We start from the raw sequence: 20,103 nt of genomic DNA, 5'->3' as shown, positions 1-20,103 counted from the left end.
CCTCTCTCCCCCATCCCTGACAGCAGTGAACAGGATAGACCATATCTCTAACCTTGACCTCTTAACCTCCAGAGAACTGATGCTGGGTTGCACCTGACATACCTCTGTCGATATCTGAACCAAAGTCCAGCCCCAAAGAAAATGGTAACAAAGCCAGGAGGCTTGAAAGGCTTGTGAAAGACTCCATGCCTTTTGGAAAGGACCTTGACACAAAAACAGGTCAGGGAGAGACAGAGAATGCCTTCCCACTTGGGAAAAAGCCCTTGTTGGGTAGAATGCCTTAATTTTGTTCTGTCAGTCTTCTTCCGTGGGCTGAGGAGATGGTTCAGGACAGTGCTTGACTTTCTAGCACTCATATTTGAGTTTGGTCCCGAGAAACCATGTTTTGGGAGACGGCGACACCAGGCATGTACAATCCAAATGCTGGCAAGGTGGAGGCAGGAAGATTCCTAGAGCCTTCTAGTCAGACAGTCTAACCTGCCTGGTAAGTCCCAGGCCAGTGAGAGACCCTGGGCTGCTTCTGAGGAATGACCATCAAGTGTGCACACACGGGCACCTGCATATACACAGACGCAGCTAGTGGCTTGCTCAGTTCTGAATAGCCTCGTGACCCCAGCAACACCTTGCTCAGAATTAGCAAACGGCCGCTGAAAGTAGGAGACCCTTCTTCTTGCCTAACCCAGATCCCGTCCCTAGAACTGAGAGCGAGAGAGACCTAGCGAGCCTCCTTTCTTTCTCTGTGCCTCAGTCTCCCTACCTGTCACACAAACAGCAAGTGTGGACATCGGAACTCCATTCAGACAAAGTTGAGTGGCGCTTCAGCCATCCCATTTGCAACAATTCCGTTTCCCTCAGCCCTTGCTCACCCTCAGCCCCTCCCCCCCTTTTTTATTCATTCCTGAAAGCTTCTATTATCAATCACTGCATGAGGTAAATTTTCAAATCAGCAGTCGGGTTTTTAAGCTGCATGACTCCTATTACAGGCAAAAGGAAGCAGGTGACCAACACCAATGTAATCTCAAAACTCCACGCTGCGGCTGCCGCCCCTTCCTCCAGTTCATTCCCTCATTTTCATGGCTTGCATCAAGGGTGGGTTTTTAACAAAGCCTTTCCTGAGGAAGGGTCTACCTTCCACAGAGGGCTCAAGGGAACAAGGAAGAGAAAACAAGGAACTAAAATATGGAAAGAAGCAGAATCCAGGCGCATGCTCCTTTGCCCTTTCAGAGCGGGCCCCCGGCTGGCTCTGCTAAGTAGCCATTTGTCTTGAAACTGCCCAGCTCTCTCTTTCTCTCTCTCTCTCTCTCTCTCTCTCTCTCTCTCTATATATATATATATATATATATATATATATATATATATATATATATATCACTTTTGCTTCCCCTTTACTCAATCTTGGCAGTTTTTCTGAGGGACATCTTACTCACTGGGTAAGCCACCCCCCTTCCAGTGTCCCTGGCTCTGCTCTCCAGCATCTTTCTGTCCCCAATGGAGGCTCCTATTCCCTCTGGCCTCCAGATTTTTCATGTCACACAGTGGTTGAATTTTTCAATGTGCCTTCATCCCATACACTTGGTACGGTTGGGCTTCCCTGTCCTTTGGAGATCTAGATAACCCTTACACATCCAGTGTCAGGATTCTTAAAGTCTTGTCCCCTTTGTAACTTTAGCCAATTCAAGGTATTTCCTCTCCCATGATGCTCTGGGCTACTAGTTGCCACACACTCCCATGCGGTTTCTGGATGTGTCAGGGGACCCACCTGCATCCACACAGTAATACAGATGCTGTAAGGAAGAAGAAAGGTTCTGTGCTGGCAGGATGTCTCGGTGGTAATGAGTGCCCCCTGCTCTGGCAGAGGGCTACAGTCTGGTTCCCAGCATCCATGTCAGACAATGTATAACCACCTGTAACTCCAGTTCTGGAAGATCTGACACTCTTGTTTGGACCCTAGGGGCACTTTGCACTCACGTGTAAATACTTACACATAGACACACATAACTACACATAATAAGAATAACTATTTTTTTTAAAGGAAGCGTTCATATCCAGAACAAATGAAGCATCCATGATCCACACCACCAGATCTCTCATCTAGCCTGTGTCTAGGTTGGAGAAGGCCCTTTCTTTGTCTGCTCTCTTCTAACTCAGCCCCAAGTCTAAAAGGCAACAAGGAAGCAGACGCCTTGAAGTCTGAAGCAAGAGGTGAGAGAGGCGACATGGTAGTGGCTGGAGAAGCAGGGAGGAGACCACTCAGGTGGTGGAATGAAAGATGTCAATATTTCCCACCAAGTTTTAGTGACTTGGCTGTAGATTCAGGGGTGCCCCCTGTTTGCACTCATTTCAATCTGTAGACATAAAGTCCCTATTTCTCAGCCCCCTGAGTCGTCCACTGTAAGGCCTGCGTTACTCTCTATGGTACAGTTCGCACTACTGTACCGATTGTGAGCCGGGCAAGGGCCTGGAGTTTAAGGGACACACAAGAGACGTGGGTCATTCGTGAGGAGAGAATGCCAAATGCTGTTTATTCAAGCTTAGGAAAAACCTTATATACCTAGCTGCTGCACAGTGGAAATCCCCCCAGCCAGGTAGGAAATTACCAGGCCCAAGATGGAGTAAACAATGGCCCTATAGTTAACCACCAGTGGGGCAAAGGGAGCACAGGAGCAAACAGGATGCTTTGCTGGAGATGTTTAGCCAGAAACTGCAAGCTATCCTCAATATGAGCCCCGGGAGGAGGGGTAGACCTGTGGGCCCTACACTTCTCTTCATCCTGAAGTTTCAAACATCAGGCTGAGGACCCTGCACTTGCTAAGCACAGACCAGAGCACTTATCCTCCCCTGCCCTTGGAGCAGAGAGACCGGTCTTATTGAGACCCTGTACCCATGTTCACAGTCTCTGCCATAGTCGACACTCACTGATGTCCTTCCAGCACACCCTCCACACTATTCTGTCCCCTGCCTACTGTCCCATCATTTTCTGTCTGTCACCAGAGATAATCCCTGTAGAAGAAACAGATGCCCAAGCACAAGATCCTCAACTTGAACCTCCAAGATGGGCAACAAACTATGGGGGATAGTACAGGCTGCAAGAAGGGCCACCTGAACCTCTCTTAAGGTCTCTTAAGAGAGAGCTTGCTTTGACTTCCTCCCCCCACAGCTGAGCAGACACCCCACTTCTGAGGCTGCAAAGTGGAAAGCGGGGGGGGGGGGCAGTACTATAGAGCTCTCCTATATTCAAGTTGAAAAGCGAGATGGTCATGATGAAAGACCTTTTGTACAAGGTCCTAGGAAGAGTATCCTGGTTCCCATGTAGACAGTCTCCACAAGAATAAATATGGTACCAGGCTTTCCTGGTACCATGACAGGAGGGGGAAGGAAGAAGAGAAAGAAACATGTAGAAGGAAAAGAGCATGAGAACATGGGCAGGGCTTGTCTTCTAAAGCATCGGGAGCAAGGAGGAGGGCTGGGGTATTGGAGGGGTGGAGGAGGGTAATAACTCTAACTCCCAAGACCGAAGGACAATGGGTAGCTCTTGGTAACCCAGGCTGCAAACCTGCCATAGGAACTCAGGCAGGCAGTCTTGTGTAACACTACAGAGGAAGCCTTCCCCACATCCCCCCACTCCTCATCATATCAACAGACCATTTTTTTTTGTTGCTTGTTGGTTTTTTGTTTTGTTTGTATTGTTGCTTTTTGCTGATTTATGGAAGAATCAGATAGAGTTCAAGGCAGAAACCAACAGAACCTTCAGTGACATTGGTTTCGTAGTTCATAGAGCTGCTTAGAAAGAGATGGCCCACGACTTCCTGAGAGTGTCCTCACCTGAAAGCCGTGGTTTCTCTGCTCACTTAGCAGCTGCACACAGGCCAATGGGGACCAATCAACCAGCCTCTCCAGCCCTGTCATTTGACACTTCAATTTCCGAATAGATGCAGGCATGTTTTCCCAGAAAGACAGAGAAACTTAAAAACAAAAAACAAAACAAAAAAAAAAAACCTTAACGTTTCCCACTTCCGCTTCTGCTTACCTTCCACCTCTAAAATCAGAACTAACACAGGTTGTAAAGCATGAAATGAAAACCAACAGTCACAGACCTGAATTCCAGTCAGCGAATACTAATTATCAACTTGACAGGAGTTGTCACCTAGCAGACAAGCCTTTGGGCACACCTGTGAGGTATCAACCGCTTATCTCCATCAGGTTAACTGAGGCGGGAAGTGGGTGGCACCATTCCCTGGGCTTGGGCCCTGAGCTTGGGCCCTGGGCTGCCTGAGAAGGTTGGCTGAGGTCCCAGCATGCATTGCTCTCTGCTTTCTGGTTGGGGATGCAATGTGACCTCGAGTGACCTCAAGCTCCCGCTGTCAGAACTTCCCACCACAATGGACTGAACCCTAGAACTGTGAGCCAGAGGAGTGTCTCCTTCTTCAGGTTGCTGCATTCGGGGTATTTTTTTATCAGAGCCACAGGAGAAAGAAGTAAGACACCATCTCTCTTACTTCCCAGTGCTGTGGCCTGGGCCAGTTCCCAGGACTCTACACTCCAGTTTCCTTGTCTGTCAAATAGAAGTCGCTTATGAGCAACAATATAAGAATGGAAACACATAGGTTCCACGATGACTGTAGTCATGCCCATGACAATAGGAAATAAGGATTCAGCTGACTGACCAAGTCATACGAAGAGTACATTTCTCCTCACCTGAACACTTGCCGTCTCTTAAATATGATTATTAGCAGACAACCTATCTTTAGTTTTATGCAAAAATGTTCTGCTCCGATTACACCAAAAGCTCTAGGAAACAACCCTGTTTCACCTGACAACACCATGCTCCCAATATCAATGAGAAATAAAACCTGCACTTTGTACATCTGAAGAAAAAAATGATTCCAATAAATTAGCATGATGCTGACAGTCAATGTTCAAGCTTACACCAAAGTTTTGCTTTCTTGCTTTGACCTGTGTAAAGATGGCAGCAGGGACAGAGGCCGTTGTTTCTGGGCTCCACTCTGCTTTAGACACACGTCTAAGGCAGCTGGAATCCCTTTCCTACAGTGCTTGCTCACTAAAATGTGGTGTCAGGGTGGAAGACGGAGGGTGAGACCTACATCAGAGCCCTCTTTGTACACCTACGATCACACGGTAAGCCGCAATGAATGTGTGAGTGGTCCATCTCACGTCCCAGCAGGCGAAGATGGCTCAGCGGTAAAGGTGCTGAACGCCTGGCCCGAGGACTGAGTAATCTCAGAGAGATGTTTGTTTTCTATGATGGAACGGAAGAAAACCTAAGAGAATGGGTCTGGAGACAGTGTGTTCCTTCAGTGAAGCGGAGATGTCTTTCAATTCTGTGGTCCCAGAGTCCTGACCCTGGTGGCTCATGTCGCAGCAACAAAGCAGAAATACTTAACAGTATTTCAAGAAGCCCCTGCGTATCCATGGCACGAGCTGCCTCCAGCATCAGAATCTAAAGCTGAGCCCACACCATACTCCAAAGTTCCAAGGACCCTTTTTCTCTTGCTTTTACTGTATAAGCCTTCTAATCTAATCACCGCCCCTACCCCCTTTATTTTGTTCTTTTTAGTTTTGCCATCTGTTCTGTGAATATTCCCACACTTAGACCAGAAACCCCAGAGGAAATCTTGAGGTGCTACATCGGACAGGTGCAAGGCCTGCCAATACCTAAAAATCAATAAATCTCTCGCCCTCCACCTTCCCAGAAATTAAGGAGAAAAAAAAATCATTATCTTCATAAAACATGGCTCCTTTTCTCACAGGTGTCTCTGTATATCCGACACGAACTGCCTCGATTTCACTCCATCCTGTCTCAATGGCTCGGAGCTCCCCAACATGGATATGTATTTATGGGGTCCTAACTATTGCCCCTGGATTCAATCCAGACCTCAGGCCTCGTCTCACGTTGTTAAGAGGCTGACCAAGAGGAAATTCACAGGAAAAAGGACTGTCGTGTCAACACTAGGGCAGCTCCTCAAAAGCTAAGTGAATGTGAGTAAATAGTGTTCGCACACAGTCTTTAAGTGTGTCCCCAACAGAGGTGAAAGGGGGGCTGGAAGACCTACTCACACATCCGTGTGCATGGCAGCTCACTTCACAACAGTCAGGAGGCAGAAACAACCCAAGTGTCCACCAGAGCGTGAGTGTATAGATCAGATGCAGATATATAAGAGCAGGATTTTATTCTGCCTTAAAACGTTCTTTGGGTTTTTTTTTTCTTTTGTTACATTTGGGTTTTGTTTTTTGTTTGTTTGTTTGTTTTTACTTTGCCTCATTTTGTTTGTTAGTAGTGGCGGTGGTTTTGTTTTGTTTTTTAATTTTGTTGGGGTGTATTGGAGAGTTGACACCACATCCTAGACCACATCTCAGGCTAGCCTGGAACCCACTAGGAAGTCCAGCCTAACCTAGAGCTTGCACCTCTCCTGCCTCAGCCTTCCGAATGCTAGGATCACAAATGTACACCATCACACACCATGGCTTGGGCCCTCCCGCATTGATCACTAATTGAGAAAATGACTTACAGCTGGATCTCATGGAGGCATTTCCTCAACCAAGGCTCCTTCCCCTCTTATGATTTTAACTTGTGTCAAGTTGTCACTCAAAACCAGCCAGTACAGTGGGTGTTTTCCTATCTCAGTACAATCAAGACAATCCTACAGAGGCATACACAGATGCCCGTCTCCCAAGTGATTCTAGACTCTGTCAAGTGGACAGTTAGCACTAATCATCACCGGGTGGAAGTTAATATTCATGGTGAGCATGCTCCAAGCTAGGGACCATCTGCAGTTGGCAAGCTCTTGTGGACTTCGTATTCAGTCTGTGATAAGGGCCCATTCCTTGGGACAGAAAGGTTATAGCAATGCTCCCTAGTCTTGAAAAATCTGATGTTGGCCAGTCACCTGATTATAAAACACTGGACCTAAAGCCCAAAGATCAGAAGACGGCATCCCCAAAGGAACCAGACAGAGCCCCAAAGCACCAGGTTAGAATGAGTGGCTTTGGGATCAGAACTCAGAATCTAAGTTGTAAAGCAGTCTGGTACCCTGGAATAGGAGAGGAGGGGTGTGTCTGTGTCAGCTGTTTCTACGTGAGCCAAGAAGAGTCATGTCTGGTAGGCTGGGGTGGCAGAAAACAGATCAAAAGCCACTTCCTCCTCCCTGTGAACACGACTTGAGAGGGAGGCGGGGGATGGAAGGATCCAGGAGCAGGATTTGATGCCAGAGAGATGACTAAGTTCTGATGCAGGCACCGTGACTGTGTGGGACTCCTGAGACGCACAAGTCTGGAGATGAACATGTTCTAGGCATGGGACAGGGAAGTCACCCAACCAGACGTAGCTAGGCAAGGCTATCCTCACTGCCTGGTAGCTTTAGCATGGAGGGCAGGACCAGGGGACTCCTCAACTCCTCTTTCTAGTGTTCTCTTCCTTGACAAGCAAAGTGGAACCCCGAAACAAAGCCTGCCAAGGACAAGGCCTCTCTCTCTCAGCAGATTTATAGGCCTTCTGGATGTAGCCTGTGTTTGTCAGGCCAAAATGACGAGGGTGGGCTAATAGAGTCAAATTACAGCTTCCGATAATAGGGAAAGTTAAATAGACAAGCTTTCCCACCCTGAGGAGAACCAAGCAGAGGTCAGTGCTGGTGGCTTTGAACATGAATGGCCCTTCCCTTCTGTTTCTTTCACATGTGGCCCGGCAACAGTAACAGACAGATGCGACACAAAGAGAGACACACCTGATTAACCATGAAAACCACAGCTGTCGCCTCCCCCTCATTGCCTCTGCTCCTCACACCCTTGTTCTGCCTGCTTTGGGTAGTTGGTTTTTTTTCCTCCCTTTCTCTCAAATAGCAAAAGGAAATTAAACCTACCATTAAGACTCAAGCTAGTGGGAGGGGAGAGTGTCAGCGGCCAGGCCTTTGTCTCTGTACTCACAGGCATGTAATAGGTACCTTCTCTCTGGCCTTTCATCTGGAGAAGAGCACGGCCTACTGTTACTGCTCTCTCAGCTCAAAACCTGGAGCTGGGGCAGCCGTGGGTGGGGTAAGATGGAGGTGACTCAAGCTGGGAAGAAAAGGGTGTGCGTGAAGGTGTGTCCTTCTTTCCACCCCGGCTCCTCTTCAATTGCTTGTCTCTGTCAGCTGGAACTCCTTGCTGCCAAAAAAGAACACCCACCTTCAAGACAAACTGATGATCTTGAATCTGCAGAGGAGGTGACAGGGAAAAAGAAAAAGAATTAACTGGGTAAGGTGGGTTTGGGGCTGTCGGATGTAGACAATCCTGATGTCACCTTCACTCCCCAGGCATTAGCAATCAGGTAGAGGGGGAACTCTAAGTACTGAATTGCCAAGAGTCTCTGGCAGTGTGATATAAGTGCGTGAGTTTTCCAAAACACTAGCAATTAAAGCCTTAAGTGTAAATCTAAATTTAAAAAAAAAAACAACTTTTTTATTTGTTTGTTTTTGTCTAGTCTGACTTGGTTTGGGAGAGATTAAGCTCCTAAGTTAATCATCTAATTTCTGAAGCCTGCATTGCTATCTCTTAAAATGTCTCTGTCTATTGACCAAAAAGATTCCTTCTGTAGTTTCACAGACAGAATGAGATAACTGCCCAGAGATCACCCTACTGGCAGAAGGCCTCTGACAGAACCGAGGTAGAAACTGAGCAGCAGAGCCACACAGAAATCTAAAGAATGTTCTTTATTTCCTCACATGAGTAGGAAACGGATGGAATAATTCTAGACATCTGTGGAAGCTCACAGTTTCTCATGAAGGCCCGTTCCACTGAGACACTTTGATCTTCCATCAGGAACTCACAGAGGCCTAAGGAGAGGCCTCAGTTAGTGAAGTGTTCACCTCAGAAGCACAAGAACCTGAGTTCAAACTTTCGAACTGCGAGTTTTTAAAAAGCCAGGCATGGTCGCACACTTAGAATCCCAGCGCCACGGAAAGAGAGACAGGCAGGTCCCTGGGACTTGCGGGACAATCTGGATTACTTGGCAAGTTCCAGGCCAATGAGAGACCCTGTATCCAAGAGAGAGAGAAAAAAGTAGGTGATACAAGAGGAACAACACTGAAGTTGCCCACTGGCTTCTGCCAGCATGTAAGTGCACACATGTGCGCAGGCACCTGCACACAAATATATACACAGACATAAGAAACAACCACAAAACTCTTGGGGATCTCATTCAACGGACTCAGAAAGAGTAATTGAAATGCTAGGAAACTTGGTGTCAGAGGCCAGAGAAGTCCAAGAGTCAGAAGGACTGGAATTAATTCTCAAACACAAAGGAAGCCTCCTGGGGGGTTGACTTCAGGCTCTTCTCTCTTCCAATTGCTGACTAGCCACATCTACTCTCAGAGCAAACCAGGGGTCCCGTCTCAAAGCCTTGTGAAAAGACACTGTTTAGCCTGCCAGCAATGCCATCTTCACAGCTCTGCTCCAATGCCTCCAAGTATCTCCTTGGCTTCCCAGAGACCACGGCTTCAGCAGAACCAGCCTGTCTGTTTTCAGTGCTTAACTTTTCACACATGGCAAGCGAGTGGCACTTTGAACACTACCATCATCTGGCTGATGGGAAAGCTGTTTTCCATTTCTGGCAACAAATACTTCTGGCTTATCATGACAGGAGAAAAGGGGCTGAAAATACACTTGGTTTGGATTGTGTTGATAACATTTTTTCATCTTTATAGCTGAAAAAAAAAAAACCAGAATATTCTCTGTAGAAGTTAGCTCGATTCAGGAAATAACTAGGCTAGCTAAAAGATAAAGCAAATTATATTCTTATTTATTATACAGGAAAAACTCAAGAAACAAGAACAAGAAGTCTAAGCTCAGCTGTGCTGCGTGGGAACCACAGAGAGAGAGGGCACCTGGGCCGTGCGCCCGTTTTTTTCTCGGGGTCCCAGAAAGCCATATCCTAACTTGGTCCCACCCCTTGAAGATAATTGGTTAACAAAGCTTCCCCATCAGTTCTCCTTCGGTGTTGCAGAAAATGGCAAAAGAGTTGACATGCTGTTGGCATGCCAACTAAACTGCACTCGTGAAAGGAAGTAGGTTAGTGTCATCTTTTTTCCTACCAAACACAATGTCATCTATTTTTTCTACCAAACACAACGTTGTATCATAAGAGCTAGGATTGGACCAAGAGTTGAAACACTGAGGGCCCGGTACGAGGATGCACTGGAGATGGGCGGTGGGGGGACATGGGTAGGTATGAGTTCATCTTCTCGGTCAAGCAGCAGCACTGCCTTCTCCACTTCCTGTCTGACCTAAGCTACTCTCCTTTGCCACATGCTCTAGCCACCATAATAATCTGCCCAATCCCCTGGGACCAAGCAACCGTGGAACCAAAACGTCTGAAACCATCAGTCATCAGAAACCTTTCCCTCTTCAACTTGTTCCCTGGGTGTTTCTCTCACAACAAGGCAAAGGGAGGCTAAGTACAGGAAGTGTGGCATCTTTCAAAAGGTCGCTTTGTGTATTCAACCTGCCTCCCTCTGCCTTCATTCGTTAGGATTTTAGTAGCAAGTACCACAAGCTGGATGGCTTAATGAATAAAGCTATTTCCTCATAGCTTTGGAAGGCACTCCAAAATAAAGGCATTGGCAAGTCATTCCTGGGATCTCTTCCTTGGCTTGCAGATGCCAATCTTTCCCCTGAGTCTTCAAGTCATCTTGCTTGGCACAGGTCTACGCCCTGATCTCTTCTATAAGAGTACTAGACTGGCTTAGGAATCACCCACGTGACCTCATTTTAACCATTGATACCTTTTGAGGCACCAGGCACCGGTAGTTAGTGCTTCTACATAGACTTTTTAAAGGGATATGACTTATGCATGCTACCCCCGGGGGGGCTCATCACTCAACTGAATAAACCCAGCTCCAACACACTCTGAGCCTGTGACCTGGATCCACAGAGGAAGGGAGCAGAATGCTCAGCAAATGTTCAGTTTGCAGTGATTCATGCAGAACAAAGCCAGTGGCCGTGGGAAGGATGGTGACGTCACTAGAAAGAGGAGGCTTCTGGGATCCCAGTGGGCCAGGATCTCCTTCTCCAGAAAAATAAAACAGAGAACAAGACTGCAGCTGCAGAACATCGAGGGTGCTTTATGACTGTGTTCCTTCGCCCCATCGGACCTCCGTTAAGGTCCTACTCAAAAGGGTTTTCCCCCCTCACATCTAGAAATGGCAGGAAGGAACAGAATGAGTCGCCAAATTAGCAGAACACTTTTCTTATGACACTTTCACCTTAGCAAAAACATGATTGATTACATGAGTTAAATGAAAGAAAAGTGATAGCAGATGACTAACCGGGGCGACGGGAGGATGTACGGGTGTTCGGGACATCAGGAGCTTTCGAAACAATCAAGGCCAGTGCTGAAATGAAAGTGGGTGAGCAAACACCCTCATGATGGGGCGCAGGAAGAGCTATGAATAAGAGACGCCCCCCCCCGAAAAGACACGAGTGTGTAATTTGCTTAGTAGTTCCACCAACGTGAAGCAGTGGGCTGACTATGACGGGTTCTAGTATGACACATGTTTACAAAGAAATCAGGTGGCTTTATTCTAGATGACAATTTCTTACTAATCACCCTCTAAGATGACTGATTGCGACACTGTGAGTCACCAGGGTTCTCTCTGGGAGCCCTGTTTACTCAGGGACTGTGTGTTGGCAGTGATTGGGACAAGTGGGAGGGTCCCGAAGCCCATGACAACACAAGTCTGTGTGGCAGACGAGGGTCTGTCTGATGACGTGTGTCGTGAAGTGGACTGCACCCCCCTAAACAAAAGCTGCCTTCAAGTCTTAACCCTTGGTACCTCCTAACATGACTCAATTAGAAAGGAAGTCATTGAGTACGTCATCAGATGAGATGAGGACCACCTTGAATAGGGAAAACCCAAAATCTGATGTGACTGGAAAATGCACAGAGACACAGACAGCAGATAGGATACTGTGTGCCAGCGGAGGCAGACATTGGAATGAAGTATCTATAACCCAAGGATTACCAGTGTGTTAGTTACTTTAGTTGACAAAAGGAGCTTATGGGAGAAAGGATTTATTTTGGTTTGTGGTTCAAAAGACATACCTCATAAGGGAGGAGAAGGCATGGATGGGACCATGAGTGTGTGGGGCAGCTGGTTGGCATGGCCTCTGGAGTCAAGGGCAGAGAAAGGTGAATGCTGCTCCTCCTTTGCCATCTTTTATTCAGTCTGAGACGCCCTCCCTCTCGCCCCCCCGCCCCCGCCAGCCCCTGTCGCTCACATCGAGAATGGGTAATCCCTGGTCATTTAATACTCTAGGGAAATACCCTCCTAGACGATATCAAAGCTATGCCCGACTGAGGCCCTAGGTGGCCTTTAATCCAATAGAACTGTCAATTAAAAAAAAATGGATCATCATAATCAGAAAACACCCAAAATCTAGGAGAAGGCAACAGCTTCTCTCCTGGACCTTTGCTTTAAGAGTTCAAGCCTTTGGAAGTGGGAGAGAAGAACTGTCTCACTTCTCTGGCTGTCGGTGGTGCTCTACAAAAGCAGGTGCCCACATGTTGGCTCACTGCTACCAATAAGCTTTGAACCATGTGTTCTCCTGTTCCATGGCTTCGAAATGTAGAACATTTCAGTGCCATAAATGGACCCCATGAAAGCCAAGAGCGGACACTGAGGTTGCCTAACATGTAGTTTAAGGCATGGGTTATTTTTTTTTTTAATTTCATTTGGAAGGTGCATAGCTGGCCGCTTAATACACACTTGAGATCGGTTACACTGATAACTTGGAAACCTGGGACAGATTCCTTCCTGCTCTCGAGAACGTTCTGCCTGAACCACTCCTTACAAGCAAGAGATCCAAGCACCCCATCCCAGGAGATCGGCATTAAAGGAAAAGACATCAATTCTCTGCTGTGACTTCTCGAAGACTAAGATTTACTGGTGGACCAATCCTTCACCATGCCCTCATTGTGATTTCCACACACCAGACTGGCTTTAGATCTACTTTTTAAAATGATGTAGGGGGTGGAGATGGGGTACAAAAACATAGCTCAGCAGGTAAAGGTGTTCCCCATCAGGCCTGACATGAGTTTCATTCCCAAGACCCACAGAGTAGAAGGAAAGAACTGAGACTCACAAGTGGTCCTTTGACCTCTACATGTGCACCATGGACACACACACACATGCACACACATGCATGCATGCACACACTAAATGTAATAAAATAGTTCAAGGAGGGAAAAGAGAAGAAAGAGTACAAACGAGCGTAGGTTTTGCAAACGCCATGCAAGAGAAGGAAGAATGGATGGTTATGAAGCCTTCCTGGCATTTCCCCAGGTGCCCAAGTCAGGGGAGCCAAGTAGCACCCCAGAAACTCAGCTTTGTTTGTTGTGGAGACGCAGAGCGACTTAGCACCAAGGAGCTGCAATTAGATGCAGATGGGTCTGGCTCCCATTTTGCTCTCTGCTCATCATTCTCTCTGCTATCTTACCCCCTCTCATGATTGTTCATTCACCACGTTCTACAAGCCAAGTCCTCCCATAGGCTCTTCCAACGTGAGGGAAAATGGGTGGGCTGGAGAGATGGCTCGGAGGGTAAGAGCACTTACGGCACTTGCAGAGGGCTTGGCTTAGTTCCCAGCACCCACATCAAGGACACTTGCACACACATGATACACAGACACTCGTGCAGGTACACACACATACTCATAAACAATAATAATTTAAAACGAGAGACAGACAGACAGACAGAGAGAAAGATGGCCTCCTTCCTTTGAGAGCCCCTGGGAAGGGAGGATAGCCAAGGGATGGTTTTTGTTTGTTTGTTTTCATTATGGCACAATGGGAGATAAACAAAGAACACTGAGTAGTCCAGAGGAGAAGGCTCTACCTAAGGAATGAGGTAAGGTACCAAAGGATGTGTGCTCAATTGAATTTCCCAAGAAACAGTGACAGAGACAGTGGATGCAAGAGATGTCCAGGAGAGTCCTCACTGATAAGGGAGTGAGGGCTGGAGTTACCCTAGTCCTTCGCTTGTCCCATTAGGACTGAATTTCTCCCTCAAAGCTGTCATTGGAACAATACAGTCAGGCTGTGGTGCCCTTCATGGACCACAAGGAGCAAAGCCACAGCTTTCCCTAGGCAAGAATGCTGTCTGGAACCTAGGACAATTCTTTTCTATAATTCGTTCTCTGAGACCCCTAGGGAGTAAGGAGTTCAACCGTGCTGAGCAACTGGAATATTCAAGGACATATTTGTCTGTGAGTCAGCACCATGCAATACCCAGATGTCATGGAGTGTAAATATTGCAGCCTGGCTATGTGGCCGCGCACCGCAGAGCCCACTCCAGAGTTACTCAGGGACCTTCCCAAAAGAGAGGAGACCTGAGCTGTGTCTGGGAGCATTGATGCTTTCCTTTCTGGTATGTCTCCATTTGGAGAGATAGCTTTCTAGACAGGAAGGACATTTTTTTTTCAAAACTCTAAGAGGGGTTTTGCCATAAGTAAATCCACGCATTGTTCTCCTGATTTATATCACAGAGATCTTCTTGTTAATATCGTGATTTTCAAAGATGGGATTTTAATGATAGCAGAATTCCTGTCATGAGATCTGAAGACCTTTCCTTTTGTTTTCTATAGTCAGGGCTCTTTCCCATTCTTTGTCTACCACTGTTATTTGTTATGCTCTTTGTGCAAATTCCTGTCAATGGGCCAATCTAAACAGATAACAAATAGAGAGTCGAAACTGCTGAGTGCTGCAGTGGGCATCTGGGTACCTTCAAAGACACTGAGGCAAGAGGAAACTTCCACGGGGGGAAAAAAAAAGAAGAAGAAGAAAACGAGAACGATCACACTAGAAATTTTGAAGCAATAATCTTTGACCACATTATTAATGAGTAGCCTTAGTCCAAGGCTGAACAGACAATTACTGGAAGATACCCTTGCAGGGATATTTTTTGGTGCAATACTGTGGTGGCCTCCATGCCAACCTAGGGTTCTGGAGTCCTTTCCGGCAGTTGTTATTATATTTTTATGCATAAGAACCCTTTCTTCATGACTTCCCAGCATCTTTTTCTTTTGATTTTTTGTGACAGAGTCTGACCCCAGGCTCACTATGTACTCCCGTCTCTCCCTCTCAAGATGTGTGTTGACATGCCCAGTTCTCACGGCGGCGCTGGGATCAAACCCAAGGCTTCCTTCTCCTCTATCCATTGGACTGCACACAAAACGTCACCACCCAGCTTCCTTCTTCTTGTGAAGGTTGACACAGGCAACTCCAGCTTGATTTGGACAAGTTCTACACTTCTCCCACAGCTTCTCTTTAATAACACTGATGTTGAAGGCTTAAGAAATAAAACTGGGTTCATAGAATTCTTTTCTAATTTTTAAAATTCAATTTATTTGTGGGGGAAGGGTACGCGCATACCATGCCACATACATTCAGGTCAGAGGACAATTTGCAGCATTGGTTCTCCTGTTCCACCATGTGGGTCCTAGGGACTGAACCCTGGTCATCAACCTTGGAAGAATGACGACCCCATGAGCCATCTGGCTGGCCTGAATCATACTTTTCTTGATTTTTCCTTATTTTTAGTTCCCTCGTCTCTTGGTTTGTGGGTGAGAACAAGGAGGAAAGTCAAACAGCTGATAGATGTTTTGGTTACTGGAGACAACTTCTGAGGTTACACAGACCCAAAGATGTTGTCCAGTGTTCCCTCTGTCACCTACAGTATTCCCAAGACCCCCCCCCCCCCCCCCGTGCCTCCTCACCCCATCTGAAACAGCCTGTACCATCAACTGGCATATTCGGATTTCATTATTTTTCCCCTTCCGGTTGGAAAAGATCAAAAGTCAAAGTCTAGTACAGGACAACCTTTCAAGTCCCTCGGCAGTTCTCTGATGGGATCCCTTCAAGTTCTTAGGAATAAGCAGTGTTGTCAGCAGGTGCTGTCAACCTACCGCTCCCTGCCTGGAGGCAGAGGGAAGGAAGGGCCTTTGAGCCTTCTACAGACATAACAGAAATCGCCTCAAATGCTCTCAAATTTATCTTTATTTGTGACACTGCCTCTAAATTACTTTCTCATGGGATATGGTTTGAATTACGAACAACAGTCTATTCCTCCCTTGCTGGTCGCCATCCCTTCCCCGGGGTTGCAGCATACTTCTTTTTGATGTTCACATCCTAATTTTAATCCAAGTGTTCTGTTCTTCCACTCATCCCTGGAGCCTGCCTCAGACAATTCTCAGGCAACAGGAAGTTGGGTTCCGGTAATGTGACCAGCTCCATTCTGACGACCAACACTGTAAGCAGCCTTCCTGACATGTGGTTATAATCATATGAAGTTATCTCTAGGACAGCTTGCCTTGCCGTCCGTCTGAAGTGGCCCTCGGGATGGTGCTCATTAGTTGAGCCTGGCCCTGGGGTTTGTTGGGGGTTTTCAGCTGGCATCCCAAGTAAGCAAGAACAGCCTCCTGAAAAGAAGGACAGATCGGAATCACAAGTTCTAGATCCTTGGCACAGATCTGCCACTGATTGTCTGTGTGACAGAGAAGTATTGGCCTCCTATCTCCCATTTCTCAGTGGTATCCTGAATATAAAACAAAATAATATCCACCAAAATAGAAGGATGTGCACAGTTAAATAGATGAAGGTAGTATTTTATCACAATAATCTTGTTTATACGAATGGTGCAAGAAACAATCTAATCCACAAATAAAAATGCAATCATTCAAAAATATTTATTAAGCTTACAGGGAACAACAGCAGGCGCTTGGCGATAAAAGAAAAATTGAACACAGTCCATGCAGTCAGAGGTTGAGAGATTAGTTGAAAAGGAGGCGAAAGAATTATAGCAATGAAGAACATTTGCACAATCGATGTACAGTGTGATATGGGAACACGGAGGGCACAACCAGCCCTGCTGGCTCAAGCCAGCAAGAACATAGACAATAGATAATGTTTGGGAAGAATCTAGAAGAGTGAAAAAGACAATGCCCAGGTCTAAAGGTGAGAAAAGAAATGTCACTTACAAAACCTCCAAGAGAAAGATTTTAGCAGGTTCAGTAAACAGCAAGTCTATCAACATGCCTGAGTGCACTATGTGTATCAGGAAGAGACAAGACCAGGAGCAAGGCCAGAGCCTTGTGTCTATGCATGGGATGCTCCATGTCCTCTAGGCAAGATGGAGCCACTGACACACTTTGAGCCTGGATATATTAGTCATGGTCCTTGAAAGAAACATTTGCCATTCTGAAATCGGTGTTTTAAGAAGAATATCTAGGGACTGTGTTCATCAGGGTGGCCAGTGTGGAGGGAAACTGCTGCGTGGCCCTATTGGTCATCATTCGACTTGGAAGAGAGTGGCCTGTGAGGGACATCTGATGGGAGAGGTCAGACTCTGTCACAAGATACAGGCAGTCTACAGTGAGCTTCGGGGATGGAGCCCAGGGCTAAATGACCCCTCCCTTTTGTTGCTTCCATCTCCCCCACCTTACCAGTGCCCCTCAGTGGCCAAAGTCAGCCAGAATCCTGAGGGCAAAGAGGGTTCTGGAAAACTTTGCCAAACAGAGAAGGATAGCCTCAGAGGAGTGAGGATCACAGATTAGACTTTGATGGTGCTCACAAGACAGCAATGTGATCACCAGAAGTAACCCTTGACTTCAGAAAGCAGGAATAGCAGCAAGAGAAAGGGTGGTCCCAGGAGATATTTTAGAAGACAAAAATCTAAAGAACTCAGTGGATGCTCAATTCTCTCTCTCTGTCTCTCTGCCTCTCTCTCTCTCTCTCTCTCTCTCTGTGTGTGTGTGTGTGTGTGTGTGTGTGTGTGTGTGTGTGTGTGTGAGAGAGAGAGAGAGAGAGAGAGAGAGAGAGAGAGAGAGAGAGAGATACACGCAGGTCCCCAAACATTAAACAAAACAAAAATGACACAAAGTGACTCCATAGACTGCAGCCTGGCATTTTTGGTGTCTGTAATCCATTCTTCTGGCAGCAACTAATCTCAATGATGATGCCGATACTTAGATTTGGAAACCAAGAAGCTCTCAAAACTAGCTTTATTCATGTTGAATATATGAAAATCCATCACCTGAGAAGCAACCTGATGATTGTAGTGGGTTCCCCTCAAATGCTATGTCTGGATCTAAGAGCCTGTGAATGTGTTAGCAAAGCTGCAATTAAGAGCGAGACCTCTGGATGCGATCTTCCTCATTCAAGAAGGACCTATTATCAGGGCCCTTTACCAGGGACACCCTATGTATCCAATGGCCAATGTCCTTCTGAGAGCCATTAAAGAGCCAACGTGAAAAAACGTGGAGAAAGTTGTGTGGAGACAAAGTAAAGACTCAAATAAAAAGTCCTAAGTGACAGGATGCCTGGAGCCACCAGCAGCTGACAGAGTCAGGAGGGATCCTCCTCTAAATCTTCAGAGGGAGAGCAGCCATGCTGACACCTTGATTTTCAACTTTCAGCTTCGAGAACTGTGAAGCAATGCATTTCTGCTGAAGCCTCACTGTGGCAATTTGTCATGGAGGCCCTGGGAGACCAGTGTAGAAATGGACCATAGAAAACCAGATCCTAATAGCTAAATATCTGAGCTGTAAAAGACGCGGGGCCAAAACTCAAATTCATTCTCCCCCCCACCAAGTCAATCCTTTGTGATATGCTGACTTTAAAAAAAAAGCATGTTGTAAATTGATTAAATCCACATGGCTTTCTACCCCAGATGTGCAAGATGTTGTATGGTATTTGTGGCACAGCCAGAGGAGCCTACCTAATTCTCCCAGCTCCCACCGTCAGCACTTAATGCCCTTGCCAAACCACGAGATGAAAGTCTTCAGTAGTCAACACTTAGCACGGTCTTTGTTTGGCTGCCACCTTCACACAAAAATATCTGGCACGGGACGGCGGAGGGGACATAGGAACTCAGCTTGTTTGTGTCGTGTGTTTCAGCGTGCTATGATTGGCCCAAATGCAATAAAATTATATGAAAAGTTGCCACAGACAGCTTGAAATTGGCTTCAAAGTTATTTGCAAATATCTTAATAATTTTCATTTTGCCAGCTATGCCTCATCCCTTTGTGGGGAAAATGTCTGGGATAGAGGCCACGGTAATTTGAAAGTAGTTTGGCCTTAGTAACACTGAGGCTTGGTCTCCAAGCCTGTCAGAATTGCAAGAGATTGGAGATTAACTTCATTCTCAAAAGACTAGGTAAGTTCTCTTGGGAATGGATTGACTGGGGGATTGGTGAGATGGTTCAGTGGGTAAAGGCATTTTATGTTGAATCCAAACCTGAGAACCAGGATATTCAGTAGCCAGGATCTACACTAAACGAGGATAGGACCGACCGCCACAAGCTGTCCTCTGACTTCCATATACACGCCTGAGTATGAGTGTGCCCTGAACACAGGCACCGAAGAAATAAATAAGTAAATGTAAAAAGATTAAAAAGGTTGGCTTTCTTCCTCTTGCCTCCATTTTACCGTGCTATGCTCCCTTCCAGATCATAACCCAATAAAGACAAATTCCCCAGATAATTAAGAGACACCATCCCAGCTCCCAGAACTGTGAAAACAATAAACCTTTCCTTCATGATAAACCGTTCAGCCTACAGTATTCAATTCCAGCAGTAGAAAACGTCCCACGCATAAATGTGCAAGAGCATGCTGATATGGGGGAGGGGCAATTTTTCACTTGGATACTTATACATATTGAGATGTCACTGGGGAAAGGAGGTGATTGCTTTTTTGGAAGAATGTCCCTCTGTCTCTCTGTCTCTGCCTTTATCTTTGTCTCTTTCTGTCTCTCTGCCTCTGTCTCTCTGTGTGTATCTCTCTGTCTCTCTGCCTCTGTCTCTCTCTCTCTGTGTATCTCTCTGCCTCTGTCTCTCTCTGTTATATCTCTGTCTCTGTGTATCTCTCTGAATCTCTCTCTGCCTCTGTCTCTCTCTCTGTATCTGTTTCTCTTTCTGTGTCTCTCTATTTCTCTCTGTCTGTCTCTCTGTCTCTCTCTCTCTCTCTCTCTCTCTCTCTCTCTCTCTCATACACTCACACACACAGTGGCTTATATCCACAAAAAGCAATTCAGGATGAAGCCCCACTGCACTTGCAGTCAT

The sequence above is a fragment of the Microtus oregoni genome, unplaced genomic scaffold (assembly GCF_018167655.1).
Source record: "Microtus oregoni isolate MIOR12 unplaced genomic scaffold, Mior012 000042F_ref0000377, whole genome shotgun sequence".
NCBI classification, from domain to species: domain Eukaryota; kingdom Metazoa; phylum Chordata; class Mammalia; order Rodentia; family Cricetidae; genus Microtus; species Microtus oregoni.
Note: the sequence above shows the minus strand (reverse complement) of the source record.